The sequence below is a fragment of the Phyllobates terribilis genome, unplaced genomic scaffold (assembly GCF_046119375.1).
Source record: "Phyllobates terribilis strain yellow unplaced genomic scaffold, ASM4611937v1 Scaffold_15__1_contigs__length_34870131, whole genome shotgun sequence".
Classification (NCBI taxonomy): Eukaryota; Metazoa; Chordata; class Amphibia; order Anura; family Dendrobatidae; genus Phyllobates; species Phyllobates terribilis.
Window position 1 is genome coordinate 15,196,490 of NW_027362775.1, and position 18,193 is coordinate 15,214,682.

An 18,193-nucleotide genomic window follows, 5' to 3' on the forward strand; every position below is an offset into this window, starting at 1 on the left:
CTCACACATATTATTCCCTCATTTAGTGGATATTTTCACAAAAAAGTGAAATTTTCAAAAATCCAGAAAATTGGCTGAAAATGACTAAATATCCAGGACTCATTGGGCGAATCGCTCTGGAACTGAAATCGGAATGCTCACTGACATTTGCCCTATCTGAAATTCTGAGAAATGCCCAAATTATGACTAAGTCCAAAAAAAAATTTTTTTCAACTTTTTTCAAATTTATCCCCGTGGGATATATATTCTACCCACACACAATTGGAGCTCTCCTGGGGTACCCTCACACATATTATTCTCTCATTTAGTGGATATTTTCACAAAAAAGTGAAATTTTCAAAAATCCAAAATATTGGCTGAAAATGACTAAATATCAAGGAATCATTGGGAGAATCGCTCTGGAACTGAAATCGGAATGCTCACTAACATTTCCCCTATCTGAAAGTCTGATAAGCGCCGGAAAAATGACTAAGTCCAAAAAAAATTTTTTTCAACTTTTTTCAAATTTACCCCCGTGGGATATATATTCTACCCACACACAATTGGAACTCTCCTGGGGTACCCTCACACATATTATTCCCTCATTTAGTGGATATTTTCACAAAAAAAGTGAAATTTTCAAAAATCCAGAAAATTGGCTGAAAATGACTAAATATCAAGGAATCATTGGGAGAATCGCTCTGGAACTGAAATCGGAACGCTCACTGACATTTCCCCTACCTGAAAGTCTGATAAACGCCGGAAAAATTACTAAGTCGAAAAAAAAAAATTTTCAACTTTTTTCTATTTTACCCCCGTGGGATATATATTCTACAAACACACATTTGCAACTCTCCTGGGGTACCCTCACAGATACTATTCTCTCATTTAGTGGATATTTTCACAAAAATGTGAAATTTTGAAAAATCCAGAAAATTGGCTGAAAACGACTAAATATCAAAGACTCATTGGGCGAATCACTCTGGAACTGAAATCGGAACGCTCACTGACATTTCCCCTATCTGAAAGTCTGATAAACGCCAGAAAATTGACTTAGTCCAAAATAAAAAAATTTAAACTTTTTTCAATTTTACCCCCGTGGGATATATATTCTACCCATACACATTTGGAACTCTGCTGGGGTACCCTCACACATATTATTCCCTCATTTAGTTGATATTTTCACAAAAAAGTGAAATTTTCAAAAATCCAGAAAATTGGCTGAAAATGACTAAATATCAAGGACTCATTGGGCGAATCGCTCTGGAACTGAAATCGGAATGCTCACTGACATTTCCCCTATCTGAAAGTCTGATAAACGCCGGAAAAATGACTAAGTCCAAAAAAATTTTTTTTCAACTTTTTTCTAATTTAACCCCCGTGGGATACATATTCTACCCACACCAATTTGGAACTCTCCTGGGGTACCCTCACACATATTATTCCCTCATTTAGTGGATATTTACACAAAAAAGTGAAATTTTCAAAAATCCAGAAAATTGGCTGAAAATGACTAAATATCAAGGACTCATTGGGCGAATCGCTCTGGAACTGAAATCGGAATGCTCACTGACATTTCCCCTATCTGAAAGTCTGATAAACGCCGGAAAAATGACTAAGTCCAAAAAAAAATTTTTTTCAACTTCTTTCAATTTTACCCCCGTGGGATATATATTCTACCCACACACATTTGGAACTCTCCTGGGGTACCCTCACACATATTATTCCCTCATTTAGTGGATATTTTCACAAAAAAGTGAAATTTTCAAAAATCCAGAAAATTGGCTGAAAACGACTAAATATCAAAGACTCATTGGGCAAATAGCTCTGGAACTGAAATCGGAACGCTCACTGACACTTCCCCTATCTGAAAGTCTGATAAACGCCGGAAAAATGACTAAGTCCAAAAAAAAAATATTTCAACTTCTTTCAATTTTACCCTTGTGGGATATATATTCTACCCACACACATTTGGAACTCTCCTGGGGTACCCTCACACATATTATTCCCTCATTTAGTGGATATTTTCACAAAAAAGTGAAGTTTTCAAAAATCCAAAATATTGGCTGAAAACGACTAAATATCAAGTACTCATTGGGCGAATCGCTCTGGAACTGAAATCAGAACGCTCACTGACATTTGCCCTATCTGAAAGTCTGATAAATGCCCGAAAAAAGACTAAGTCCAAAAAAAATTTTTTTTTAACTATTTTCAAATTTACCCCCATGGTATATATATTCTACCCACACACAATTGGAACTCTCCTGGGGTACCCTCACACATATTATTCCCTCATTCAGTGGATATTTTCACAAAAAAGTGAAATTTTCAAAAATCCAAAATATTGGCTGAAAACGACTAAATATCAAGGACTCATTGGGCGAATCGCTCTGGAACTGAAATCGGAACGCTCACTGACATTTGCCCTATCTGAAAGGCTGATAAACGCTGGAAAAATGACTAAGTCCAAAAAAAAATTTTTTTAACTTTTTTCAAATTTACCCCCGTGGGATATACATTCTACCCACACACATTTGGAACTCTCCTGGGGTACCCTCACACATGTTATTCCCTCATTTAGTGGATATTTTCACAAAAAAGTGAAATTTTCAAAAATCCAAAATATTGGCTGAAAACGACTAAATATCAAGGACTCATTGGGCGAATCGCTCTGGAACTGAAATTGGAATGCTCACTGACATTTCCCCTATCTGAAAGTCTGATAAACGCCGGAAAAATGACTAAGTCCAAAAAAATAATTTTTTCAACTTTTTTCAAATTTACACCCGTGGGATATACATTCTACCCACACACATTTGGATCTCTCCTGGGGTACCCTCACACATATTATTCCCTCATTTAGTGGATATTTTCACAAAAAAGGGAAATTTTCAAAAATCCAAAATATTGGCTGAAAACGACTAAATATCAAGGACTCATTGGGCGAATCACTCTGGAGCTCAAATCGGAACGCTCACTGACATTTCCCCTATCTGAAAGTCTGATAAACGTCGGAAAAATGACTAAGTCCAAAAAAAAAATTTTTCAACTTTTTTCTAATTTACCCCCGTGGGATATATATTCTACAAACACACATTTGGAACTCTCCTGGGGTACCCTCACACATATTATTCCCTCATTTAGTGGATATTTTCACAAAAAAGTGAAATTTTCAAAAATCCAGAAAATTCGCTGAAAATGACTAAATATCAAAGACTCATTGGGCGAATCGCTCTGGAACTGAAATCGGAACGCTCACTGACATTTCCCCTATCTGAAAGTCTGATAAACGCCGGAAAAATGACTAAGTCCAAAAAAAAAATTTTTCAACTTCTTTCAATTTTACCCCCGTGGGATATATATTCTACAAACACACATTTGGAACTCTCCTGGGGTACCCTCACACATATTATTCCCTCATTTAGTGGATATTTTCACAAAAAAGTGAAATTTTCAAAAATCCAGAAAATTGGCTGAAAATGACTAAATATCAAGGACTCATTGAGCGAATCGCTCTGGAACTGAAATCGGAACGCTCACTGACATTTCCCCTATCTGAAAGTCTGATAAACGCCAGAAAATTGACTTAGTCCAAAATAAAAAAATTTAAACTTTTTTCAATTTTACCCCCGTGGCATATATATTCTACCCATACACATTTGGAACTCTCCTGGGGTACCCTCACACATATTATTCCCTCATTTAGTGGATATTTTCACAAAAAAAGTGACATTTTCCAAAATCCAGAAAATTGGCTGAAAACGACTAAATATCAAGGACTCATTGGGCGAATCGCTCTGGAACTGAAATCGGAACGCTCACTGACATTTCCCCTATCTGAAAGTCTGATAAACGCCAGAAAATTGACTTAGTCCAAAATAAAAAAATGTCAACTTTTTTCAATTTTACCCCCGTGGGATATATATTCTACCCATACACATTTGGAACTCTCTTGGGGTACCCTCACACATATTATTCCCTCATTTAGTGGATATTTTCACAAAAAAGTGAAAATTTCAAAAATCCAGAAAATTGGCTGAAAACGACTAAATATCAAAGACTCATTGGGCGAATCGCTCTGGAACTGAAATCGGAACGCTCACTGACATTTCCCCTCTCTGAAAGTCTGATAAACGGCGGAGAAATGACAGTCCAAAAAAAATTTTTTTTCAACTTCTTTCAATTTTACCCCCGTGGGATATATATTCTACCCACACACATTTGGAACTCTCCTGGGGTACCCTCACACATATTATTCTCTCATTTAGTGGATATTTTCACAAAAAAGTGAAATTTTCAAAAATCCAGAAAATTGGCTGAAAATGACTAAATATCAAGGACTCATTGGGCGAATCGCTCAGGAACTGAAATCGGAACGCTCACTGACATTTCCCCTATCTGAAAGTCTGATAAACGGCGGAAAAATGACAGTCCAAAAAAAATTTTTTTTCAACTTCTTTCAATTTTACCCCCGTGGGATATATATTCTACCCACACACATTTGGAACTCTCCTGGGGTACCCTCACACATATTATTCTCTCATTTAGTGGATATTTTCACAAAAAAGGGAAATTTTCAAAAATCCAGAAAATTGGCTGAAAACGACTAAATATCAAAGACGCATTGGGCGAATCGCTCTGGAACTGAAATCGGAACGCTCACTGATATTTCCCCTATCTGAAAGTCTGATAAACGCCAGAAAATTGACTTAGTCCAAAATAAAAAAATGTCAACTTTTTTCAATTTTACCCCCGTGGGATATATATTCTACCCACACACAATTGGAACTCTCCTGGGGTACCCTCACACATATTATTCCCTCATTTAGTGGATATTTTCACAAAAAAAGTGAAATTTTCAAAAATCCAGAAAATTGGCTGAAAATGACTAAATATCAAGGAATCATTGGGAGAATCGCTCTGGAACTGAAATCGGAACGCTCACTGACATTTCCCCTACCTGAAAGTCTGATAAACGCCGGAAAAATTACTAAGTCGAAAAAAAAAATTTTTCAACTTTTTTTTATTTTACCCCGTGGGATATATATTCTACAAACACACATTTGGAACTCTCCTGGGGTACCCTCACACATATTATTCCCTCATTTAGTGGATATTTTCACAAAAAAGTGAAATTTTGAAAAATCCAGAAAATTGGCTGAAAACGACTAAATATCAAAGACTCATTGGGCGAATCGCTCTGGAACTGAAATCGGAACGCTCACTGATATTTCCCCTATCTGAAAGTCTGATAAACGCCAGAAAATTGACTTAGTCCAAAATAAAAAAATTTAAACTTTTTTCAATTTTACCCCCGTGGGATATATATTCTACCCACACACAATTGGAACTCTCCTGGGGTACCCTCACACATATTATTCCCTCATTTAGTGGATATTTTCACAAAAAAGTGAAATTTTCAAAAATCCAGAAAATTGGCTGAAAATGACTAAATATCCAGGACTCATTGGGCGAATCGCTCTGGAACTGAAATCGGAACGCTCACTGATATTTCCCCTATCTGAAAGTCTGATAAACGCCAGAAAATTGACTTAGTCCAAAATAAAAAAATTTAAACTTTTTTCAATTTTACCCCCGTGGGATATATATTCTACCCACACACAATTGGAACTCTCCTGGGGTACCCTCACACATATTATTCCCTCATTTAGTGGATATTTTCACAAAAAAGTGAAATTTTCAAAAATCCAGAAAATTGGCTGAAAATGACTAAATATCCAGGACTCATTGGGCGAATCGCTCTGGAACTGAAATCGGAATGCTCACTGACATTTGCCCTATCTGAAATTCTGAGAAATGCCCAAATTATGACTAAGTCCAAAAAAAAATTTTTTTCAACTTTTTTCAAATTTATCCCCGTGGGATATATATTCTACCCACACACAATTGGAGCTCTCCTGGGGTACCCTCACACATATTATTCTCTCATTTAGTGGATATTTTCACAAAAAAGTGAAATTTTCAAAAATCCAAAATATTGGCTGAAAATGACTAAATATCAAGGAATCATTGGGAGAATCGCTCTGGAACTGAAATCGGAATGCTCACTAACATTTCCCCTATCTGAAAGTCTGATAAGCGCCGGAAAAATGACTAAGTCCAAAAAAAATTTTTTTCAACTTTTTTCAAATTTACCCCCGTGGGATATATATTCTACCCACACACAATTGGAACTCTCCTGGGGTACCCTCACACATATTATTCCCTCATTTAGTGGATATTTTCACAAAAAAAGTGAAATTTTCAAAAATCCAGAAAATTGGCTGAAAATGACTAAATATCAAGGAATCATTGGGAGAATCGCTCTGGAACTGAAATCGGAACGCTCACTGACATTTCCCCTACCTGAAAGTCTGATAAACGCCGGAAAAATTACTAAGTCGAAAAAAAAAAATTTTCAACTTTTTTCTATTTTACCCCCGTGGGATATATATTCTACAAACACACATTTGCAACTCTCCTGGGGTACCCTCACAGATACTATTCTCTCATTTAGTGGATATTTTCACAAAAATGTGAAATTTTGAAAAATCCAGAAAATTGGCTGAAAACGACTAAATATCAAAGACTCATTGGGCGAATCGCTCTGGAACTGAAATCGGAACGCTCACTGACATTTCCCCTACCTGAAAGTCTGATAAACGCCGGAAAAATTACTAAGTCGAAAAAAAAAATTTTTCAACTTTTTTTTATTTTACCCCGTGGGATATATATTCTACAAACACACATTTGGAACTCTCCTGGGGTACCCTCACACATATTATTCCCTCATTTAGTGGATATTTTCACAAAAAAGTGAAATTTTGAAAAATCCAGAAAATTGGCTGAAAACGACTAAATATCAAAGACTCATTGGGCGAATCGCTCTGGAACTGAAATCGGAACGCTCACTGATATTTCCCCTATCTGAAAGTCTGATAAACGCCAGAAAATTGACTTAGTCCAAAATAAAAAAATTTAAACTTTTTTCAATTTTACCCCCGTGGGATATATATTCTACCCACACACAATTGGAACTCTCCTGGGGTACCCTCACACATATTATTCCCTCATTTAGTGGATATTTTCACAAAAAAGTGAAATTTTCAAAAATCCAGAAAATTGGCTGAAAATGACTAAATATCCAGGACTCATTGGGCGAATCGCTCTGGAACTGAAATCGGAACGCTCACTGATATTTCCCCTATCTGAAAGTCTGATAAACGCCAGAAAATTGACTTAGTCCAAAATAAAAAAATTTAAACTTTTTTCAATTTTACCCCCGTGGGATATATATTCTACCCACACACAATTGGAACTCTCCTGGGGTACCCTCACACATATTATTCCCTCATTTAGTGGATATTTTCACAAAAAAGTGAAATTTTCAAAAATCCAGAAAATTGGCTGAAAATGACTAAATATCCAGGACTCATTGGGCGAATCGCTCTGGAACTGAAATCGGAATGCTCACTGACATTTGCCCTATCTGAAATTCTGAGAAATGCCCAAATTATGACTAAGTCCAAAAAAAAATTTTTTTCAACTTTTTTCAAATTTATCCCCGTGGGATATATATTCTACCCACACACAATTGGAGCTCTCCTGGGGTACCCTCACACATATTATTCTCTCATTTAGTGGATATTTTCACAAAAAAGTGAAATTTTCAAAAATCCAAAATATTGGCTGAAAATGACTAAATATCAAGGAATCATTGGGAGAATCGCTCTGGAACTGAAATCGGAATGCTCACTAACATTTCCCCTATCTGAAAGTCTGATAAGCGCCGGAAAAATGACTAAGTCCAAAAAAAATTTTTTTCAACTTTTTTCAAATTTACCCCCGTGGGATATATATTCTACCCACACACAATTGGAACTCTCCTGGGGTACCCTCACACATATTATTCCCTCATTTAGTGGATATTTTCACAAAAAAAGTGAAATTTTCAAAAATCCAGAAAATTGGCTGAAAATGACTAAATATCAAGGAATCATTGGGAGAATCGCTCTGGAACTGAAATCGGAACGCTCACTGACATTTCCCCTACCTGAAAGTCTGATAAACGCCGGAAAAATTACTAAGTCGAAAAAAAAAAATTTTCAACTTTTTTCTATTTTACCCCCGTGGGATATATATTCTACAAACACACATTTGCAACTCTCCTGGGGTACCCTCACAGATACTATTCTCTCATTTAGTGGATATTTTCACAAAAATGTGAAATTTTGAAAAATCCAGAAAATTGGCTGAAAACGACTAAATATCAAAGACTCATTGGGCGAATCACTCTGGAACTGAAATCGGAACGCTCACTGACATTTCCCCTATCTGAAAGTCTGATAAACGCCAGAAAATTGACTTAGTCCAAAATAAAAAAATTTAAACTTTTTTCAATTTTACCCCCGTGGGATATATATTCTACCCATACACATTTGGAACTCTGCTGGGGTACCCTCACACATATTATTCCCTCATTTAGTTGATATTTTCACAAAAAAGTGAAATTTTCAAAAATCCAGAAAATTGGCTGAAAATGACTAAATATCAAGGACTCATTGGGCGAATCGCTCTGGAACTGAAATCGGAATGCTCACTGACATTTCCCCTATCTGAAAGTCTGATAAACGCCGGAAAAATGACTAAGTCCAAAAAAATTTTTTTTCAACTTTTTTCTAATTTAACCCCCGTGGGATACATATTCTACCCACACCAATTTGGAACTCTCCTGGGGTACCCTCACACATATTATTCCCTCATTTAGTGGATATTTACACAAAAAAGTGAAATTTTCAAAAATCCAGAAAATTGGCTGAAAATGACTAAATATCAAGGACTCATTGGGCGAATCGCTCTGGAACTGAAATCGGAATGCTCACTGACATTTCCCCTATCTGAAAGTCTGATAAACGCCGGAAAAATGACTAAGTCCAAAAAAAAATTTTTTTCAACTTCTTTCAATTTTACCCCCGTGGGATATATATTCTACCCACACACATTTGGAACTCTCCTGGGGTACCCTCACACATATTATTCCCTCATTTAGTGGATATTTTCACAAAAAAGTGAAATTTTCAAAAATCCAGAAAATTGGCTGAAAACGACTAAATATCAAAGACTCATTGGGCAAATAGCTCTGGAACTGAAATCGGAACGCTCACTGACACTTCCCCTATCTGAAAGTCTGATAAACGCCGGAAAAATGACTAAGTCCAAAAAAAAAATATTTCAACTTCTTTCAATTTTACCCTTGTGGGATATATATTCTACCCACACACATTTGGAACTCTCCTGGGGTACCCTCACACATATTATTCCCTCATTTAGTGGATATTTTCACAAAAAAGTGAAGTTTTCAAAAATCCAAAATATTGGCTGAAAACGACTAAATATCAAGTACTCATTGGGCGAATCGCTCTGGAACTGAAATCAGAACGCTCACTGACATTTGCCCTATCTGAAAGTCTGATAAATGCCCGAAAAAAGACTAAGTCCAAAAAAAATTTTTTTTTAACTATTTTCAAATTTACCCCCATGGTATATATATTCTACCCACACACAATTGGAACTCTCCTGGGGTACCCTCACACATATTATTCCCTCATTCAGTGGATATTTTCACAAAAAAGTGAAATTTTCAAAAATCCAAAATATTGGCTGAAAACGACTAAATATCAAGGACTCATTGGGCGAATCGCTCTGGAACTGAAATCGGAACGCTCACTGACATTTGCCCTATCTGAAAGGCTGATAAACGCTGGAAAAATGACTAAGTCCAAAAAAAAATTTTTTTAACTTTTTTCAAATTTACCCCCGTGGGATATACATTCTACCCACACACATTTGGAACTCTCCTGGGGTACCCTCACACATGTTATTCCCTCATTTAGTGGATATTTTCACAAAAAAGTGAAATTTTCAAAAATCCAAAATATTGGCTGAAAACGACTAAATATCAAGGACTCATTGGGCGAATCGCTCTGGAACTGAAATTGGAATGCTCACTGACATTTCCCCTATCTGAAAGTCTGATAAACGCCGGAAAAATGACTAAGTCCAAAAAAATAATTTTTTCAACTTTTTTCAAATTTACACCCGTGGGATATACATTCTACCCACACACATTTGGATCTCTCCTGGGGTACCCTCACACATATTATTCCCTCATTTAGTGGATATTTTCACAAAAAAGGGAAATTTTCAAAAATCCAAAATATTGGCTGAAAACGACTAAATATCAAGGACTCATTGGGCGAATCACTCTGGAGCTCAAATCGGAACGCTCACTGACATTTGCCCTATCTGAAAGTCTGATAAACGCTGGAAAAATGACTAAGTCCAAAAAAAAAATGTTTTCAACTTTTTTCAAATTTACCCCCGTGGGATATACATTCTACCCACACACATTTGGAACTCTCCTGGGGTACCCTCACACATATTCCCTCATTTAGTGGATATGTTCACAAAAAAGTGAAATTTTCAAAAATACAGAAAATTGGCTGAAAACGACTAAATATCTAGGACTCATTGGGCGAATCGCTCTGGAACTGAAATCGGAACGCTCACTGACATTTGCCCTATCTGAATGTCTGATAAACGCCGGAAAAATGACTAAGTCGAAAAAAAAATTGTTTTCAATTTTAACCCCGTGGGATATATATTCTACCCCCACACATTTGGAACTCTCCTGGGGTACCCTCACACATATTATTCCCTCATTTAGTGGATATTTTCACAAAAAAGTGAAATTTTCAAAAATTCTGAAAATTGCCTGAAAACGACGAAATATCAAGGACTCATCCGGTGAATCGCTCTGGAACTGAAATCGGAACGCTCACTGACATTTCCCCTATCTGAAAGTCTGATAAATGTCGGAAAAATGACTAAGTACAAAAAAAAATTTTTTTCAACTTTTTTCAATATTAACCCTGTGGGATATATATTCTACCCACACACATTTGGAATTCTCCCGGGGTACCCTCACACATATTATTCCCTCATTTAGTGGATATTTTCACAAAAAAGTGTTATTTTCAAAAATCCAGAAAATTGGCTGAAAACGAATAAATATCAAGGACTCATTGGGCGAATCACTCTGGAACTGAAATCGGAACGCTCACTGACATTTCCCCTATCTGAAAGTCTGAAAAACGCCGGAAAAATTACTAAGTACAAAAAAAAATTTTTTTAAACCTTTTTCAATTTTACCCCCGTGGGATATATATTCTACCCACACACATTTGGAACTCTCCTGGGGTACCCTCACACATGTTATTCCCTCATTTAGCGGATGTTCTCACAAAAAAGAGAAATTTTCAAAAATTCAGAAAATTGGCTGAAAACGACTAAATATCAAGGACTCATCGGGCGAATCGCTGTGGAACTGAAATTGGAATGCTCACTGACATTTCCCCTATCTAAAAGTCTGATAAACGCCGGAAAAATGACTAAGTACAAAAAAAAAAAATTTTTAAACTTTTTTCAATATTAACCCTGTATGATATATATTCTACTCACACACATTTGGAACTCTCCTGGGGTACCCTCACACATATTACTCCCTCATTTAGTGGATATTTTCACAAAAAAGTGAAATTTTCAAAAATCCAGAAAATTGGCTGAAAACGACTAAATATCAAGGACTCAATGGGCGAATCGCTCTGGAACTGAAATCGGAACGCTCACTGACATTTCCGCTATCTGAAAGTCTGATAAATGCCGGAAAAATGACTAAGTCCAAAAAAAAAATGTTTTCAACTTTTTTCAATTTTACCCCCGTCCGATATATATTCTACCCACACACATTTGGAACTCTCCTGGGGTACCCTTACACATATTATTCCCTCATTTAGTGGATATTTTCACAAAAAAGTGAAATTTTCAAAAATCCAGAAAATTGGCTGAAAACGAATAAATATCAAGGACTCATTGGGCTAATCACTCTGGAACTCAAATCGGAATGCTCACTGACATTTCCCCTATCTGAAAGTTTGATAAACGTCGGAAAAATGGTTAAGTCCAAAAAAAAAAATTTTTCAACTTTTTTCAATTTTACTCCTGTGGGATATATATTCTACCCACGCACATTTGGAACTCTCCTGGGGTACTCTCACACATATTATTCCCTCATTTAGTGGTTATTTTCACAAAAAAGTTAAATTTTCAAAAATTCAGAAAATTGGCTGAAAACGACTAAATATCAAGGACTCATCAGGCGAATCGCTCTGGAACTGAAATCGGAACGCTCACTGACATTTCCCCTATCTGAAAGTCTGATAAATGGCGGAAAAATGACTAAGTCAAAAAAAAATATTTTTTCCAACCTTTTTCAATTTTACTCCTGTGGGATATATATTCTACCCACACACATTTGGAAGTCTCCTGGGGTACCCTCACATATATTATACCCTCATTTAGTGGATATTTTCACAAAAAAGTGAAATTTTCAAACAATTCAGAAAATTGTCTGAAAATGACTAAATATCAAGAACTCATCGGGCGAATCGCTCTGGAACTGAAATCGTAACGCTCACTGACATTTCCCCTATCTAAAAGTCTGATAAACGCCGGAAAAATGACTAAGTCCAAAAAAACCCATTTTTCAAACTTTTTTCAATTTTACTCCCGTGGGAAATGTATTCTACCCATGCACATTTGGCAACTCTCCTGGGGTACCCTTACACATATTATTCCCTCATTTAGTGGATATTTACAAAAAAACTGAAATTTTCAAAAATTCAGAAAATTGGCTGAAAACTACTGAATATCAAGGACTCATAGGGCAAATCGCTCTGGAACTCAAATCGGAACGCTCACTGACATTTCCCCTATCTAAAAGTCTGATAAACGCTAGAAAAATGACTAAGTCAAAAAAAAAACATTCTTCCAACCTTTTTCAATTTTACTCCTGTGGGATATATATTCTACCCACACACATTTGTAACTCTCCTGGGGTACCCTCACACATATTAATCCCTCATTTAGTGGATATTTTCACAAAAAAGTGAAATTTTCAAAAATTCAGAAAATTGGCTGAAAACGACTAAATATCAAGGACTCAACGGTAGTGTTGAGCATTCCGATACTGAAATATCGGGTATCGGCCGATATTCGCGGTACCGGAATTCCGATACTTAATTCCGATACTTTTGCAATATCGTATACCGGAATCGGAAGTTCCCATAATGCAATGAGCCATTTTCATTTTATTCAGCCAATGAGCATCCTAAGAAGTGTGGGCACATCCTGTTAGGCATGTAGGCATCTTAACTAATGGCATGGCTGTGATTGGCTGCTGAAATGATGTCATGATGCACTATAATTGCCGCCGCCGCCATTTTGAGCTCACTCTGCTGTGAATTCAGCTAGGGATAGGATGCTGTTGTTCTGAGGGACAGTTTTAGCTACCTATTTGGTCTATTCTGCTTTACCCAAGCTACTTTATAAATCGCTGTGTCTTGCAGTGCTAGTGTAGCACCCTGAGGATTCGGCTGCTACAGGGGTATTGCACCTCAACCCAGAGGTGTGGTATTCCACTCCCGGGTAAGGATGGAGTGTGGAACTGAGCTCAGATAGCTGCATACACTGCATACATCCCATTTCCGGGGGACAGAACTACTGTACTCCCACTAGATATATGTGCAGGTACGACAGCGTCTGTCCCTGGCTGGAGTGGGAGGGGGTTGGAACATCCCAGTAGTGTAGGGGCAGATAGGGGGAGCAGTCTGGGTAAAGCTAGGAGCTCATTGGGTGCTGGTCACCTGAGCTCACACATAGAGGGATATATAAGATGGGCACCATCTAGGAACAGGGTCAGTCAGTCAGTCTTTTGTAGAGCAGTGGAGAAGAGCAGAGAAGCTCAGCCAGCTCCAAGGTCAAGAGTGAGAGAGGAGAGAGAAAGGCCCAGAGAGGGGAGAAGAAGGAACCCCAATAGCCCAGAATCAGAACACAAGGGTGAAGGGTTGGCAACACGGGTACCGGAACCCGAACTGGTGGAGGCCACTAATCCTTAGCCAGAAACCGGAGGTCGTGGACAGGATCTGCCACGACCCTCACCAAATCCACCCGGAAGGCACACCGAGCATAGGGTCAGGGAAGCCGAAGAAGGTTCAACCAACAAAAGACCCGAGGGAGCCGGACATAGGTGGATCCCTGGTGGGAACGGCCAGTAGAGAGGGAAAAGTCAGAAAGGGAGCTCAGGATCACGCTCCAGAATTGCTTGGGAGTTGGCCGAGTCCAGGACCTGGTGGACGCAGCACGGCTCGGGTGGTCACTCAAGGCCAGAGTGACCAACAGAACAGCAGTAAGTAAAAACCCTGAACTGCACAGCCCGACTCTGAGTCTTCTTCCTGCACCTCCACAACCACCATCCTCTGCACCTGACCCTCTGAGGCCATACCCCTCCCGTTGGGGGTTATACTACCACAGCTGCACACATACCACCAGCCTCAGCGGACCCTTGTGCAGCGGCGGCCTTTTGACCGCAAATCAACGGGTGGCGTAGTCGACACAAAGAACATCCAATAACATCTGTAAAGACTGCCACACACTGAGTTTGACACCCTGGGCACGGACCGGGTCACCGCCACTCGGAGACTACAACCCCCACCTGATCCGGCTCCGGGTATCCCCCTTAAGAACATGGCCCAGGGGGCGCGTCACTAGTGCACAGTTCTCTGTGCTGTTCACCGCTTTCTGCAAGGTCTCTGTGTGAGTGCAGCTCACCCTGTAGTGTGTGCTTCAGCCACGTCTGGTTATAGTGCACTCAGTGTGTGTCACTGCCTCATACATTGTCCTTTTTTGCCAATTCATAATTTTTCCTGATATCTCCTATTAGTGTGGTGGTTCCATCCGTATTCAGCTAAATTTGTTCCAAACACACTATATAGGAGTAGATAGAGAAATTTTTTTGGTCTTGCAGCGCTAGTGCACAGTGCTCTGCATCTGTACTGTTCACCGCTGTCTGCAAGGTCTGGTGTGTGAGTGCAGCTCACCCTGTAGTGTGTGCTTCAACCACGTCTGGTTGTAGTGCACTCAGTGTGTGTCACTGCCTCATACATTGTCCCTTTTTGCCAATTCATAATTTTTCCTGATTTCTCCTATTAGTGTGGTGGTTCCATCCGTATTCAGCTAAATTGGTTCCAAACACACTATATAGGAGTAGTTAGAGGAGCCTTTCTGCAGCATTGGGCCCTGCAGCCCCAGCCAGATTAGTATTAGCCTATTTTTTGCAGCCTCATCTATTGCATTGTAGGTTACCTTCCTACATTGTAATAGCTACAAAAAGTTTGTGATACTATCGTTATTACATCTTTAGGCACATCCAGTGTCTTTTTGTGACAAAAAAAACCTAAATAAAGTTCACCAAACACTCCACTTTACAGTTGTGTAGGCCACATTAGCTCATATTAAAGTCTAGTCCACACTTTATAAAATTAGTGTTTCTTATACCTGTTAGCAGCTGTTCAGGAATAAGCACACTAAGCCCTTAGTACTTTTCTGCCTATCTTTATCAGTCTACCAAGATGAAGAAGGAAGGGAGTAAGGCATGTGGTCGGGGGCGTGGGCGTGGGCGTGGAGTTTCTGCAGGGAGAGGACGTGAGGATTCTGTGCCTGCAGGGAGAGGACGTGGGGATTCTGTGCCTGCTGCGGGCACCAGTGACTCAGCATCCCCCAGTTTTACCAGGGAACAGTCCTTTATGCGCAGCTTTGTAGGAGCTAGCCGTACCCCACTGCTGCGGGAGGACCAAATTGAAGATGTTGTCGGATGGATGGCAGCTAATGCATCGACTTCAATTAGTTCCAGATCCTCTCAGGTCCTGAGCACTGAAGAGCACCCATCTGTCTCTTCACCACCTGCCAAATTGCCCAGGCAGTCAGAGAGCCCTGGACAGGAGCCATCTCTACTTCTGTTCTCTGAATCTCTTGGCTTGGAAAGAGGGGGCCAGCCAAGCAGAATTCGAGAATTTGAAGAAGAGGTAGTATGCAGTGATGCGCAACCGTTTTGTCTCTCTGAATCTGAAGAGGCGGGTGGGCCAGTGCCTATGGTCAGCAGCACACCTCAGTACGCATCTGATGATGAGACTCAGGTGCCACTTTCTGGTGCGTACTGTGCTGTCGAGACTACCCAGGAGAAGCAGTTGTTTGAAGAGGGTGGTGTAGATGATGAGGTCCTTGACCCATCATGGCGTGAGGGACAGGAAGGTGGTGGGAGCAGCTCTGAGGAAGAGATTCCCCGAACAGCCCAAAAAGGAGGGAGAGGGAGGGGGCAGACTTGGTTGCCTGTAGCCTCCACTTCGGCACCCATTAGGAGCATGGCTCTTCCAAAATCCAAAGCGGGCGCTCCCAAGACTTGAAGTGCCTGGTCCTTTTTTGACACAGATGCAGATGACATTTGCTTTGTCAAATGCAAGCTGTGTAATCAGAAGGTGAAAAGAGGGAAAAGTGTCAGCAACCTCAATACCACAAATATGTGGAAACATGTGCGGACCAAGCACGTGGTGGAGTTACAAAAACACACTGAAGACCTAGGCCAACCTACAGCGCCACCTACCACCTCTTCAGCTCGTGTTGTAGCCTCTTCCTCCAGCTCACACACAGCTGCTTCGGCTTCCTCACAGGATCGCCATGGAAGAATCTCTGGCACTGTTGTACAGAGACACAGTGTAATTCCACCCACAGCACCACTTTCCCAGTCATCCTCACACTCCCAGGCCAGTCTACAGCCATCGTTAGCACAGGCATGGGAGAAAAGGCGCCCATACTCGGCAAACCACCCCCGAGCACAGGCTCTCAATGCTAGCATTGCTAAACTACTGGCCCTTGAAATGCTATCATTCAGGCTGGTGGAGACTGACACATTCCATAACTTTATGGCATTGGCAGTCCCACAATACAACGTGCCCAGCCGATTTTATTTCAGCAGGCAAGCCGTCCCTGCCCTGCAACATCATGTGGAGGGAAAAATTAAACATGCGCTACAAAACACCGTCAGTAGCAAGGTCCACCTGACCACCGATGCGTGGACCAGTAAGCATGGACAGGGACGATACCTTTCCCTCACTGCGCATTGGGTAAATGTTGTGGAGCCGGGTACAGATCTTGAGAGTGGCGCTGTACATGTTCTGCCAACTCCAAGGATTGCAGGAATCCAGTCTGCACACATTGACTCCTCCTCATACTCCAGTTCCTCTGAATCAGCGCTGCAGGAGCCGTCACGGTCTACCTCCACATCGACCCGTGAACGGTTACCTGTTATGATGACCGATATGAGCACAGCCGTGGCCAAACGTCAACAGGCCGTATTAAAACTAATTTCTTTGGGGAATCGAAGCCACACAGCGCAGGAGCTCTGGAATGCCATCAAGCAGCAGAGCGACGTGTGGTTTGTGCCAGCGAATCTCAAGCCAGGCATGGTAGTGTGTGACAATGGCCGAAATCTGGTGGCAGCTCTGGGCCTAGGCAACCACACTCACATCCCATGTCTGGCACATGTGCTCAACTTGGTCGTGCAGAGTTTTTTGAGGGACTATCCGGATCTTGATGCACTGCTTCACAAGGTCCGCATAGAGTGCGCTCACTTGCGGCGTTCCAGCAGTGCAAGATCACGCATTGCAGCTCTGCAGCGCCGATTACGTCTTCCGGAACATCGCATCATATGTGACCTACCCACCAGGTGGAATTCAACGTTACATATGTTGGAGAGGTTGTGTGAGCAGCAGGCAGCAGTAATGGAGTACCAGCTGCAGCAGGCGCAAACAAGTCGCAGTGCGCGCCATTCACACTTCACCACCACTGAGTGGGCCTCTATGAAGGACATTTGCCATGTTTTGCGTGCCTTCGATTATTCCACACGGATGGCGAGTGCAGATGATGCACTAGTCAGCATGACTATCCCCCTTATCTGCCTGCTTGAAAAAACACTGCAAGCACTAAGGGACGAGGTTTTGGAAGAGGTGGAGGATGAGGAGTCACAAATGCCATCTGCTTCTCTACAGTCTGCGCAACGTGGTTCCTCACAAAGGCCTAGGCAGGGGACACTTTGTGAGGAGGATGAGGAGGAGTCAATGGATGAGGAAGACATCTGTCCAGAGGAGGGAGGTACACAATGCTCTAGTAGTCAGTATCTAGAGCGAGGGTGGGGTGATGCAGAGCAGGCAGAGATCACGCCTCAAGCAGGGGACAGCGTTTCTTGGCCAGTTGGCAGTCTGCA